The following is a 14,733-nucleotide window of genomic DNA, read 5'->3' on the forward strand; positions in this document are numbered from 1 at the left end:
GGACGCGGGGACAGCGAGGCTTGGGCAAGAAGTGACCGAGAGAAGTGCGCTCGGCGGCCCCGCAGAACTGTCTCTTGCTTCAACAGTGCTTGGACGAAACAGACCCAGGGACTCCCCTTGCTCCAGCCTCCGACCACCCTCCAACCTTTTTTCCAGTTGCAGCCTCCAGAGTCAGCCACTCAGCTGTCTGTGATCACCGGGACCAGCCACCACTTTTTAACTCCTTATAGCCGACCAATCATGAGCTCCCAGATTCGTCAGAATTATTCTACGGAGGTGGAGGCCGCCGTCAGCCGCCTGGCTAACTTGCAGCGGCGGGCCGCCTACACCTACCTCTCTCTGGGCTCCTGCTGACGATGTGGCCCTGGAGGGCGTGGGTCACTTTTTTCGCGAACTGGCCAAGGAGAAGCGCGAGGGTGAGGAGCGTCTCTTGAAACTGCAAAACCAGTGTGGCGGCCGCACCCTCTTGCTGGACATGCAGAAGCCCTCTCAAGATGAGTGGGGTAAAACCCAGGATGCCATGGAAGCCGCCCTTCCCGTAGAGAAGAACCTGAATCAAGCCCTGTTGTATCTGCATGGCCTGCTTCTGCCCGCGGAGACCCCCACATCTGTGACTTCCTGGAGAGCCACTTCCTAGATGAGGAAGTGAAACTCATCAAGAAGCTGCGTGACCGCCGGACCAACCTCCGCAGGCTGGCTGGTCCCCAGGCTGGGCTGGGCGAGTATCTCGAAAGGCTCACCCTCAAGCATTATTACCAGGAGCTTCTGGAGACCAGTGTCCATTGAAGAACCCACCTCACATCAGGGCTACTTGAAGCCCCCCTCTGCAGCCACTAGGCAGCTTTTTAACACCCTGGAGCCCTCTCTCAAGCCTTGGACCCAATGGAAACAATAAAGCTTTTTGCAGCATAAAAAAATAAAGAAAGAACTGACCGAGAGCTGGAAGCCCAGCAGAGGAGGCGTGGGAGAGCCGGGTGGGTCCCCCTGGGAGCTGCTGGTTCACTGGGTGAGGGGGGGCGTGAGCAGGCAGGACCAGCAGGGGATCCCAGGGACCTCTTAGCAAGAGGGGGAGACTGTGTGAGAGGCAGAGGAGGCCTGCCGGCCCCCCGAGCTCTGGGGCTGCGGTCAACACGAGTACCCCGCCCCTGTTGAGCTCTTCCAGCACCGCAGGCCGCCGGGAGCCCACAGGTGACCTCTCTGCTGCCCAGATGCCTCCCACTGCCCCTCCACGCGGCTGTGGGTGTCCAGCGGGCTCCCGGGTGGGAGGTGGACAGGGAGCGCCACCAGTTCCTTACCCAGGACAGCCCGGGGGCCCAGCCCGCACTGCCCCCTCCCGTAGCACCAACCATCTGGGGGTCCTGGCCGCCCCTTGTTCCAGGCCTCAGGACTGCAAGCAGGAGTCCCCTTGGCTGGGGACATCCACGGACAGGCGGCCTCGCCGATGCGCGTCTGGAGGGGTCCCAGGACCGGCGGCCCGGAGGACACCCACCTCTGTTTCCAAGAGACAGCAAGTTTCTGGGAAGAACCACGCCCCATGGGAGGCCCACTCTGACCCCGGGAGGATCCCAGCTGGGGGCTCAGTAAGCACGCCTCTGTGAAGTCATAGGTGTTGCAGCCGGGAAGCCCCTGGGAGTAGAGAAGAGTCTCTCCAGCCCGGCCGCCCTGGGGGAGGGGCCCTGGAGGGGAAGACCCCCTAAGCTGGCCCCCAGCAGAGCCCAGGCCCAACCCCAGGACCTGGCCTGGGCCGTCGTGGAGAGCACTCCATGCTGGGCGCTCAGGGGCGCGGCTGGCGCGGGCAGCTGGGTTTGCAGACGGTTTCCAGGCCCAGTTCCCCCAGTTCTGAGCTTCCAGCACCACCACAGAGGCTGCACATGCCCGTGGGGGCCTCTCCCTGGTGAACGGGTTTAACCCTCCACTCCGTCTGGGGTCACTCCCCTCAGCGGCAGAGCCTGAGGCCTCAGGGCCTGAGCTCCCATTATTATCCTTCCGAGCGGAAAAACTGAAAGCTGCGCTTTCGTTGGCGGGAAGTCCGCTCTTCGTGCCTTCCTAAGGGGCGGGGTCACTGTGCCTCCCGCCCCCGGAACACGCAGGCATTTCCCAGTGTCTCTGGATCGAGACAACTAGCGTCACAGTCGAATCCTCCAGATGCTGATAAACTCTGAGGACTAGCTGGAAATGAAATCGTCATTCTGCTGATTCTTCTGTACTTTCAGGGCTTCGCAGGTGGCGCTAGTGGTAAAGAACCCGCCTACCACGGGTTAGATCCCTGGGGTCAGGCCGGTCCCCTGGAGGAAGAGACGGCAACCCACTCCAGGGTTCTTGCCAGGAGAATGCCGTGGACAGGGCCCGGCGGGCTGCAGTCTGCGGGGTCTCCCAGAATCAGACGCGATTGAGCACGCACGCACCCAGTTCTTTTCAGCAAACGACCGATGAGCCGCAGCTCCGCACGGAAGACTCTGCTGGTGTTTTCAGATGACGAGGCCTGAATCCCTCCTCGCACCCCTGCACCCGTCGCCTTTCCTTCCAGCCGTGCTGTGGACCTACAGGCGGGTGAGCCGCAGCCAGCGTTTGACCACCAGGCACCCCTCTGGCTGGAAGCTACGTGACTCAGGAGAAAAGACATGAATGCTGGAAATGAAATCTCTTTTCGTATTCACTGAGGTTCTGTTTCAGGGAAAGAAATGGCACTTTTTAAAAAAAAAAACACAGGAGGCTTTGCAGACTCCTCAGAAGAAAGCCCAGACTCACCAGCTGGATGGAGCAGCTCACACCCGCTCTTAAGCCGCTTAGACGCGGCTCTCAGCACCCAGGAGCTGCACAGCTGGCCCTGCGGTAAGCCCCAGATGTGACCAGGAGCTCCAGAGCTCAGAGAGAAGCTGCTTCTCTGACAGTTTTCTTCAGTAGCAGCAGGCTTTTATTTCTTTATTTGCTTATCTATTTTTATTCATTTTTGGCCGTCCTGGGTCTTTGTCGCTGCATGGATTTTCTCCAGGTGCGACCTCGAGTCCCGGTGTGCGGGCTGCTCAGCGTGGCAGCTTCTCCTGTGGAGCACGGGCGGCCGTTGCAGCTTCAGTAGGAGCTTCAGTAGTTGCAGCTCCCGAGCTCAAAAGCCCAGATTCAGCAGTTGCGGCACACGGGCTTAGTTGCTCCGCTTAGTTGCCTGTGGGGTCTTCCCAGACCAGAGATGGAGCCCATGTCTCCTGCATTGGCAGGTGGATTCTTTACCTCTGAGCCTCCAGGGAAGCCCAGTCATAGCAGGGTTCTGCAGGCAGGCTGCAAGGGATACCAGCAGACATGCAGCCAGCCTCCTGACATATTCACCAAGAAAAAAAAAAAAAAAGACTTTTTCAGTTGTAAGAAGCATACTTAAGATCAGAGGTATATGTTAAAACTAAAATGATAAGGAAACCACCATCAAGTTCAGAACAGCTGTTCAGTACGAACGCAGTTTGCTCAAATTATTTGGCTCCAAAGATGGAGAAGCAGGAATATGTATTTGCCGAACTATAACTACCTCCCGGAACGTGGGCAGACTCCGGGAGATGGTGAAGGACAGGGAAGCCTGGCACGCTGCAGTCCATGGGGTCACAGAGAGTCGGACACGACTCAACGAGCAGCCCAACAACAACTCTGGTGACTTCTGGGGCCTGCGGTTATTGCTATCATTAGGTTCTCTGATGCGCATTCGACATGCACGTGTAATTTGAAGATGAAAAAGTCATTAAGCACCTTTTGGACAAATACCCTACTTTCACTTCCATGCTACAAATTGATAGAAACACGCTCTTTTTATCACTGGCATTTTAGATACTGTCGGCTCTGGAATTTTGGATGAAAAAGTCCAGGAAACCTGCCATCCATTCTATCGGTAGTGGGGGAGCCTCCCCCACACCTCAGCTGCCGCCACCATTTCCTAGGCGAGCCAGCTCCTGGACGGCCTTGCGGGGTGCTGGCAGTGGGCTATCCTGGGGCTGGACCCTCCATCACGAGGCAGGGTCAGCTCCGGCCCAGCCCAAGGAGGGTCCCCAGAGACCACCGGCTCCAGGGTCAGCTTGCCTGTCCTCAGGGTCCCAGACGCAAAGCAGCTGCACCAGGCTTGTTAACACAAGACTCTGCTGAGGGCCTGCAGTGGAGTGGGGCTGGAGCTCAACAACTAATGAGCGGAGGTTTGCAGGGACAAGCCGGCGGCCACTGAGAGGAGCCAGCTGGCATCCCAGGGGTGAGGGAGGGTCTTGCCCCAGCCAGGCGGGCTCTGTGGTCCAGGCAGATGCCCTGGCACCTGGGAGCCTCCCCAACAGACTCCTCCTGGGCCTCGCCTTCTGATGCCACCAGCCTGCCGGCCTGGCCACGGGAATCCACTTGCTGTTGACCATGGGGAGATCACTGGTTTTCTCAACTACGCTGCACACTCTAGGCGCCTCTGCTCACGTCCCATCTACCTGAGCTCACGCGGCCACTAGCATCGCCCTGGGTGGGTTACATGCTCCCCAGAACCTGGGAGGAGGCCAGGGCTGAGCCCACCCAGAGGGTCGACCTGGGCGTGGAAAGGAAGCAGAGTCGGAGAGTGAAGTGAGGCCCTGGTCTCTGTCTCCATGTTCAAGGTCACAGCATCCTGGCCTGAGGTGCACATCCTCACAGAGGAGCGGCCCCCAGCCACAGGCGTGTCAGGCTTCCTCACACTTCTTATTCGCTGGCTAATCCCGTTGTGAGTGTGTCCGATCGATTAACAAAGACGTGTTCACAGCACGCCTGTCGGTGCCAGGCACCGAGCAGAGGATCGGGGTGGACGGGTCCTGCCCGGCGGGACCGGGTCTTCGGGGTGAATGCAGAGGATCGGGGTGGACGGGTCCTGCCCGGCGGGACCGGGTCTTCGGGGTGAATGCAGAGGATCGGGGTGGACGGGTCCTGCCCGGCGGGACCGGGTCTTCGGGGTGAATGCAGAGGATCGGGGTGGACGGGTCCTGCCCAGTGGGACCGGGTCTTTGGGGTGAATGCAGAGGATCGGGGTGGACGGGTCCTGCCCAGCGGGACCGGGTCTTCGGGGTGAATGCAGAGGATCGGGGTGGACGGGTCCTGCCCGGCGGGACCGGGTCTTCGGGGTGAATGCAGAGGATCGGGGTGGACGGGTCCTGCCCGGCGGGACCGGGTCTTTGGGGTGAATGCAGAGGATCGGGGTGGACGGGTCCTGCCCAGTGGGACCGGGTCTTCGGGGTGAATGCTGTGGTTCTCAGTGCCAGGCACCGAGCAGAGGATTGGGGTGGACAGGTCCTGCCCGGTGGGACCGGGTCTTTGGGGTGACTGCAGAGGATCGGGGTGGACGGGTCCTGCCCGGCGGGACCGGGTCTTCGGGGTGAGTGCAGAGGGTCGGGGTGGACGGGTCCTGCCCGGCGGGACCGGGTCTTTGGGGTGAGTGCAGAGGATCAGGGTGGACGGGTCCTGCCCGGCAGGACCGGGTCTTTGGGGTGAATGCAGAGGATCGGGGTGGACGGGTCCTGCCCGGCGGGACTGGGTCTCTGGGGTGAGTGCTGTGGCCCCCTCAGTCCAGCGCAGCTCCCCTGGTTCTCTCCTAGACGAGGGTAAAGCCGCCGTAACTGCAAGCAGGGAGGCAGGGGCAGAGGGAAGCGACTCCCCGGGACACACGTGCGCCTGGGCGGCCGCCCCCACACCAACCAACAGCCGGAGAGGCGAGGCTCCGGGGCTGGGCACAGAAGTCCCCCCAAACTCCAGGCCCAGGCAAACCCTACTTATTCCCTCTGACGCGCCCTCCTTTCCGCCACATCTGTGCGTGGGCCACGCGGAAAGGCCCGGGCACCGGGAGGCGAGCGTGTCTTCCGTGGCGCGGGCAGCCAGCCTGGACCGGGCTCGAGGGCAGAGGGCGCAGGGCACGCGGTGGACGCCGCCCGGGAGCCCCTGTGCCGCCGGGGGGAAGGGGGTGGACGTCGCGACGCTGGGCGGCCGGGCCGCCTCCAGGCTGTCTGCTCGATTCCCACTGGCTCCAGAGAGGAGCCCTCGAAGCGCAGCGGCCGGAAACCGGACGGACTGTGAGCGCCCGGGGTCTGCTGAGAGCCCGCCGACCGCTTCCAGAAAAGGAAGAGGGTCCCCGGGCAGCAGCAGCGAGCCTCTCAAGAGGACCCTGGCCGGGCGCCTGCTCAGACGGAAGTAACGCGTAGCTCATCACCCGGAAGAGAGGCTGCAGGACCGCTGATGGAGACACGGGCCGGCCCCTCGAGGCAGAACACCCCACCCCACGCTGCCTTCTTTCTTTCACTTCCTTCAGAAAAAGCTCTTTCTTTGGATACAGCTCTGGGCTTTTCTTAAAAAAAAAGAAAAAAAAACAGATAAAGTATTTTTTAATTTACAAACGGAAATCTAAGCATGTTTTCCAACTGATTCTTATTTCATTTCCAAGCTAACAGTGGAACCTCGGCTCAGGGCAGATGAAGAAGCTGACTCACTTTGACCCACCAAACCCGCATAAAAAAAACCACTCAGACACAGTAGGAGACCAGCAGAGAGGGTCTGAAGCTCTCCCTCTCCCCTCCCCGCCCGGGAGGGTTTATCTTCCTATAAATATCGCAGTTTCTCAAAGTAATTACACCCATAAATTCCTTGAGCGCTATCAGGACACATGAGCCAAGGGAAATGTGTGTGAACAAACGTGCAGCTTGAACTGTAACAGACAAAACCCAGAAACAAACCACAGGCCCATCGAACACTCAGTCTGCAGACAGAACGCAGCGCCTCCCCCGACAGAACCAATCAGCAACAACAGGAACAGATTCTTGCTCGCGTTCCACGAGGATGGGCCTGAAAAAAATCCTAAAAAAGAGTGCCAGTCCATGAGAGCATATGTTGAATTGCTCCATTTTTGTAAACTTTCTAGAAAAGGGAAAAAAATACAGATAGGAAACCGTGGAGGCGGTGGGGGGGGGGGCATTGAAGAGCTGTCACACGATTTGATGTGCTTGGACATTTGAAACATTATCAGGTATTCGACAGATGAATGAGTTCTGCGAGAAACATCACACTAGTTTCCTGGAAAATAAAGCAGTAAAAACAACCAGCAAATCATAACTCAAGTAAAAATGAAAAGTTACATAACAGAACAACAACAGCAAAAACCTCCCAGTACCTAACTCAGCCCAGCAGAAAAATAAAAACGATTCAACCAAAACTAGTGGTAAAAGTGTGCTGCGAAGACAGGGGAAGTCGTGTTTGGGAAAGGCGCAGGTGGAGGCACGAGAGGATTAAACTGCAAGGACCAGGAGCACATGGACATCACCAGATGTTCGACACGAAATCAGCGCGATTGTATTCTGTGCAGCCAGAGACGGAGAAGCTCCGTACAGTCAGCAAAACAAGCCTGGGAGCTGACTGTGGCTCAGATCGTGAGCTCATTAGTGCAGAATTCTCAAAGTGCAGACTTGAGTTGGAGAAAGTAGGAGGCACCACTAGGCCATTCGGGTCTGACCTGAACCAAATCCCTTATGACTGTACAGTGGAGGTGAGAAATGGATTCAAGGGGTTAGATCTGATAGATAGAGTGCCTGATGGATGGAGGTTAGTAAACATTGTACAGGAGGAAGTGATCAAAACCATCCCCAAGAAGAAGAAATGCAAAAAGGCAAAATGGCTGTCTGAGGAGACCTTACAAATAGCTGAGAAAAGAAGAGAAGCAAAAGGCAAAGGAGAAAAGGAAAGATATATCCATCTGAACGCAGAGTTCCAAAGAATAGCAAGGAGAGATAAGAAAGCCTTCCTCAGTGGTCAATGCAAAAAAAAAAAAATAGAGGAAAACAACAGAATGGGAAAGACTAGAGATCTCTTCAAGAAAATTAGACAAACCAAAGGAAACTTTCATGCAAAGATGGGCTCGATAAAGGACAGAAATGTTATGGACCTAACAGAAGCAGAAGATATTAGGAAGAGGTGGCAAGAATACACAGAAGAACTATACAAAAAAGATCTTAATGACCCGGATAATCCAATGATGTAATCATCACCTAGAGCCAGACATCCTGGAGTGCAAAGTCAAGTGGGCCTTAGGAAGCATCACTATGAACAAAGCTAGTGGGGGTGATGGAGTCCCAGCTGAGCTATTTCAAAACTTTAAAGATGATGCTGTGAAAGTGCTGCACTCAATATGCCAGCAAATTTGGTAAACTCAGCAGTGGCCACAGCACTGGAAAAGCTCAGTTTTCTTTCCAATCCCAAAGAAAGGCAATGCCGAAGAATGTTCAAACTACCACACAACTGCACTCATCTCTCATGCTGACAAAGTAATGCTCAAAATTCTCTGAGGAAGGCTTCAACAGTATGTGAACTGAGAACTTCCAGATGTTCAAGCTGGATTTAGAAAAGGCAGAGGAACCAGAGATCAAATTGCCAACATACACTGGATCATAGAAAAAGCAAGAGAACTTCAGAAAAGTATCTATTTGTGCTTCATTGACTATGCTAAAGCCTTTCACTGTGTGGATCACAGTAAACTGCGGAAAATTCTTCAAGAGCTTGGAATATCAGACCACCTTACCTGCCTCCTGAGAAACCTGTATGCAGGTCAAAAAGCTACAGTTAGAACCAGACATGGAACAACGAACTGGTTCAAAATTGGGAAATGAGTATATCAAGGCTGTATATTGTCACCTTGCTTTTTTAACTTATATGCAGAATACATCATGTAAAATGTCAGGTTGGATGAAGCACAAGCTGGAATCAAGATTGCCGGGAGAAATATCAATAACCTCAGATATGCAGATGACACCCCCCCTTATGGCAGAAATGGAAGAGGAACTAAAGAGCTTCTTGATGAAAGCGAAAGAGGAGAGTGAAAAAGCTGGCTTAAAACTCAACATTCAAAAAACAAACATCATAGCATCTGGTCCCATCATGTCACAATAAATAGATAGGAAATCAATGGAAACAGTGGCAGACTTTATTTTCTTGGGCTCCAAAATCACTGCAGGTGGTGACTGCAGCCATGAAATTAAAAGACACTTGCTCCTTGGAAGAAAAGCTACGAACAACCTAGACAGCATATTAAAAAGCAGAGACATTACTTTGCTGGTAAAGGTCCCTATAGTCAAAGTCATGTATGGATGTGAGAGTTGGACCATAAAGAAAGCTGAGTGCTGGACAATTGATGCTTTTGAACTGCCATGTTGGAGAAGACTCTCAAGAGTCCCTTGGACTGCATGGAGATCACACCAGTCCATCCTAAAGGGAATCAGTCCTGAATATTCAGTGGAAGGACTGATGCTGAAGCCGAAGCTCCAATACTTTGGCCACCTGATGCAAAAGGCTGACTCTTTAGAAAAGACCCTGATGCTAGGAAAGATTGAGGGCAGGAGGAGAAGGGGACGACAGAGGATGAGATGGTTGGATGGCATCACCAACTCAATGGACATGAGTTTAAGCAAGCTCCAGGAGATGGTGAAAAACAGGGAAGGCTGCAGTCCATGGGGTCACAAAGAGCTGGCCACGACTTAGTTAATGAACAAAAAGAAGACAGCAGCAGTTTTAAAGATAGGTAATAAAAAGCGAGGTGCTTCAGGGAAACAAAAGTAGATGATGAGGCTGGGGTCTGGGGCAGGATTGTGTTTTCTTATAAAGCTTGTAATATTGTTTGACTTTTAAACTATGTGTGTGCTATTTTTGAAATAAAACTATTCTTAAAAGCAAGGGAGTCAAACAAAATAAGTAACTACAATCTAATTTCACCGCTATTTCAAAAGTATATTTTAATGCCAAAAAATGTTGAAAGAACAAAAATTAATTTAGTTCAAAGAAAGATTCACTTTTTTTTTCTTATTTGTAATTGTTATTATTTCTCAATTTGCTGAAGATAAATGACAATTTCCTTGTGGTCTGGAATCAGCACCATCACCAAGGAAAGTGGCCAGTCAGAGGAAGGAGGATATTGTTGGGTTAGCCTTTCAGGAAAGGTCCTCTCAGCCTTTCTTCCTCTTTTTCCGCCTCTTGCCTGGAACGCAGGCGTGATGGCTGAAGCATCAACAGCCACACTAGGACTATGAAGCAAACTCAGGATGGAACCCGAAGGAGGTGGGGCAGAAGGGTGGCAGGAGCGCGGACATCTGAGGAGGCTGGAGCTTCACGACGGCCAGGCACTGCCCACCTCCAGCCCCCTTGGACGCTGGGCAAATCTCTGTTCTGCTTTGTTTAAGCTACCAGCATGTTTATTAGCTGCCTAGCGGTTCCTTGTGGCATCCCACTCCAGTACTCTTGTCTGGAAAATCCCATGGACGGAGGAGACTGGTGGGCTGCAGTCCATGGGGTCGAGAATAGTCAGACATGACTGAGCGAATTCACTTTCACTTTTCACTTTCATGCATTGGAGAAGGAAATGGCAGCCCACTCCAGTGTTCTTGCCTGGAGAATCCCAAGGACGGGGGAGCCTGATGGGCTGCCGTCTATGGGGTCGCACAGAGTCGAACACGACTGAACTGACTTAGCAGCAGCAGCAGCGGTTCCTTGTAGATACGGCTTTGTGGAATCTTCCTTCTGTTCTCGCTTTCCAGACACTCCAAAAACTAATCTTCGTTTCTTCATCAAAGGTTATGTCCACAGGAGCCGGGCCAGGAGGTCAGAGCTAGAATTCTCCACTGTCTGTACAGCAGTCTGTTCGTACCACAGAGCCCCCTTGTTAAAGAGTTTCTTTGGACATTGATCAGCCCACACCTTTTCCAAACTTTCCACCCTACGTCCATCCTGAGGCCATGGGCGCCCAATCAAATTCCTCTTCCCAGAACAGCTACTGAGCTAAACATCTCATTGGTTTCTGCCTCCACCAATGACATGTGAGTATTAAAGGGGATTTCCTGCGGGGCTCTGGGAAGGCAAAACCACACCTGGAGATCCCTGGGCCCCGGCCAGTCAGGCCGCTTCTTCTCTTCTAAGGTGACCGCTCCATGGGGCAGGTGGGCGCAGCAGTGGGCTCCGTGGTGCCCCCTAATCCATACCCACACCTTCACCCCGAACCTGCAAATAGGGCCTTATTTGGAGAGAGAGGTTCTGCAGATGTAAGTCATCTGAGGATTTTAGGATGAGGGGCTCATCCCCGATTATCTTCGTGCACCCCACATCCAACCACAGGGACGAGGGGGCAGCCCCGGGAAGACGCAGGAGAGGCGATGGGAGCGGGAGACAGGAGGCCCGGAGCCCCAGCAGCCAGCAGAGGCAGCAGGCACCCTCCTCCAGAGCCGCCGAGGGGAGCGAGGCCCTGGGCCGCCTGGATCTCGGGCTCCCAGCTCCAGAGCCCGAGAGGATGGCTTCCTGCTGCTCTCAGCCCTTCTCAACCACCCTCCCCCTGCCGTGGGGTGTTTGCTGTGGCCGCAGGACACCAGCACCAGCTTCTCACCTCCCCCCACCACGGTATGTTCAGTTCAGTCGCTCAGTCGTGTCTGACCCTTTGCGACCTCAGGACTACGGCATGCCAGGCCTCCCTGTCCATCACCAACTCCTGGAGTTTACTCAAACTCATGTGCATCGAGTCGGTGATGCCATCCAACCATCACATCCTCTGTCGTCCCCTTCTCCTCCGGCCCTCAATCTTTCCCATAATCAGGGTCTTTTCCAGTGAGTCAGTTCTTCACATCAGGTGGTGAAAGTATTGAAGTTTGAGCTTAGTCATCAGTCCTTCCACTGAATATTCAGGACTGATTTCCTTTAGGATGGACTGGTTAGATCTCCTTGCAGTCCAAGGGACTCTCAAGAGTCTTCTCCAACACCACAGTTCAAAAGCATCAGTTCTTCAGTGCTCAGCTATGTTCAGGGCCTCCCAAGTGCCAGGCCCTGGTTCCAACACATACTGCCCCCTGCTCCCCACCTGGGAGCTGCACGCTTACCCAGGCTGTGCCCCAGAGACAAGAGGGGACAGGCAGTCCCCAGGCAGAGGTCCGGACCCCCGAGGCAGGAGGCTACAGGCCAGGACGACCCCGGGCTGTGGACTCCTAGCTGAGTGCTCAGCTCCCCCTACCTACCTCCCCCAGCTCCGTCCCCCAGACGACCTCCAGAGCCACGTCCCTGAGTGGCCATCCGATGTGTTTTCCCCAAACACAGGCGCCCTCGAGGCTTGTTTCTGCAGCTCATTATTTTTCTCATGAAAAGTAATCAGTCTGAAACCCCATTCCCCTTCCAGAGTTGCAGGTCTGGCGGGCAGCGCGTTCGCTCGCCTGACCCCACGCCCAGGCTGCACGCGGATCTTTGAAAAGGTCGCATGTCCGTAACTGGGAAGCAATCCTGAGGGCAGAAAGCAGCATTCTGATATTTTCCTGGAGCGCAGACACGGACAGTACCGGGGAAGGCCGGCAAAGCCACTTCACGCGGGGCTGCTGGGAGTCAACTCAGAGGGACCTCAGAGACCTGACCAGTGGGCACGCTGCCCGCCGCCCAGCTCGTGGATGGAGGAGCCTGGAAGCCTCGGCCATGCTGGCTCGGTGCGGCCTGAGCCGCTGTCGCGATCGGAGCTCCCGCGACGGGGACCTCGAGGCCGCTGCAGACGGTCCGGGAGGTCCCAGCAGGCCCGGTCTCCGAATTCCCCAGAGACACAGACACAGGGCTGGGGTCACCGCGTCCAGGGAGCGGGGCTGTAAGACCCCACGTGCTGCCGCTGCTTCCAGACACACAGTGCCGCCACTTGTGAGACGGAGGGCTCGGCGTGGGTGGGCAGACGCAGCCCCGCAGGCCCCCTGCACCCCCAAAGTCCCGGCCAGCCGGGCGGAGGCCGGGCCTGCAGACGGGCAGCGAGGCGTCCCCCGCGTGAGGTCTCTCTGAGCTTGAGCACTGAGGCCCTGTTTCCCGCAGATTGTTTTTTTTTTTTTTTTCTTGATTAAAAACTGATTTTCTGCCGTGCTCTCAGAATTGCTTTTTATTGCCTTTGGAGGAATAGAAGGAGAGGAATAAAAAAATCTACTGTAAATAATCTTCCTCGGGAAGGAGACTTGAAGAGAAGAAAACCTAATTTGTCTGATTTCTTTTTTTGTAAAATAAGCGCACACTTAATGAAAGCAGTTTATGCTGCGTGTATATCACCTTTATGTTCTGAGGAAAAACGTGGAGAAACCTTGGTTTTAAACCGTCCCTGGGACCAGCACAGCAGGGAAGCAAGCCAGCACTTCCAGGGACCCCCGGGACCCCTGCACACCAGGCACAGCTGCCCCCACACCTGGTGACCAAAAAGGCAGGTGATGCGCTGAGCCGTCCGCGGGGGAAGGGCACGGCAGTCCGCTGCAGCCTTGCCTAGAGAACCCGTGGGTAGAGGAGCCTGGTCATCTGCAGTCCGTGGGGTCACGAAGAGTTGGACCCGACCAAACGACTAAATATAATAATAATAGTGGGCTGTGTGGCGCCTTCTCGAGTCAGAACTGGAGAGTTTGCCCCGTAACTCAAATCCTCGGATTAGAGCAAGTGAGATCCCCGTTTACTCTGAATCCCTTTACTCAGACTGACGGGGAGTGCCGTCTCCAGGCCCCGCTCAGATGGGCTAGCTGAAACAGGAGGTTGCTAAACAGGAGGTGCAGCAGATAGAGGCAGCCCAGGGTGTGCGGGGCAACGCCAGCTCCCCAGAGGAGACCCCAGGGCAGGCAGAGCCCTTGCTGTCTGGGGGCTGCAGCTGAGCTGGGCTCAGGGGGCGGACTGTCTCCGCTGGGAGCCCTGATACCCACAGGCAGGACATGGATGAGGAAGCTGTGGGCAGGAGAGAAGGGCCTGCAGCCGCAGGGCCCCCAGCGCCATGCCGCGCACCCAGCGGCTACGCACAGCTGCACACTCTGGCCTTATGATTCCTCCCCAGACGGCACTCAGGGACCCCGGGACGGGTGTGCAGGGTCTGCCCCACCAGAGAGGGGCAGAGAGGGGCCCCGTGTGCCTCATCCGTCTCCGAGGTCATCGATCCCACCAGCCCAGCCCCCCCCCCAGATGCGATGGGACAAGGCCACCCAGACAGAGGGACACAGGGGCCTTCTCCCACCGTGGCTGCTGAGCCTTGGAGAGCTGCAGGCGCCAATGGGCCTAGGAACTGGCTGGTTGGGGGCGGGGGGGAGGGGCGGGAAGGGACTGCCTGGCCAGACCCAGCAGGAAGCCAGGAGAGGCCACAGCACCCATCTCCACCCCCGAGAGGAGGGTGGCCTCGGGTCCTGAGGCTGCCAACTGGGGAACTGGGGTCGGTGCAGCCGTTCCGACAGCGAGCGAACATCGACTGTCCCGGGTCAGGCATGAGCGTGAGGACGACAGACCAGGCGGGTGGGCTGTGCCCACGGCCCCGCCCCCAGCCTTGCAGAGACGCCGCCCTGCCCCCAGCCCCGCCCCGCCCACAGCGCTGCAGAGACTCCGCCCAGCGTCCCGCCCACACCCGCCAAGTCAGAAGGGCAACCACCTCCTTGCCCTGGGGCCCCCAGCAGCACCAGCCACGGGCCCGCGTGTCCTGCAGGCGCCACTGAACCAAGGCCTCTTTGGGCGAGCGGTCAGTGCAGCGGTCACAGCGTCGGAGTCGGGGACACGGCCTCTGGAAAAGGCTTCCGGCAGCTGGACCACCCGGGTCAGTGGTCGGTTTCCACCTGTAGCTTTGGGGCTCACTTACCCCTTGGGAGAACAGAAGAGAGGCGTGGAGCGGGAAAGCCAGAGCCGGGGTGGGGAACAGAGAAGGGGGTGCTGAGAGCTCAGGGCCCAGGGTGCTGCCGTCTACCCCCCACCTGGCGACAGCACAGCAGAGGACCG

General features: G+C 56.1%; 1 pseudogene; it reads left to right on the plus strand.

Annotated features, from left to right (window-relative positions):
- On the plus strand, positions 238-786 carry LOC106503322 (annotated as a pseudogene).

This window comes from Capra hircus, chromosome 20 (assembly GCF_001704415.2).
Source record: "Capra hircus breed San Clemente chromosome 20, ASM170441v1, whole genome shotgun sequence".
NCBI classification, from domain to species: domain Eukaryota; kingdom Metazoa; phylum Chordata; class Mammalia; order Artiodactyla; family Bovidae; genus Capra; species Capra hircus.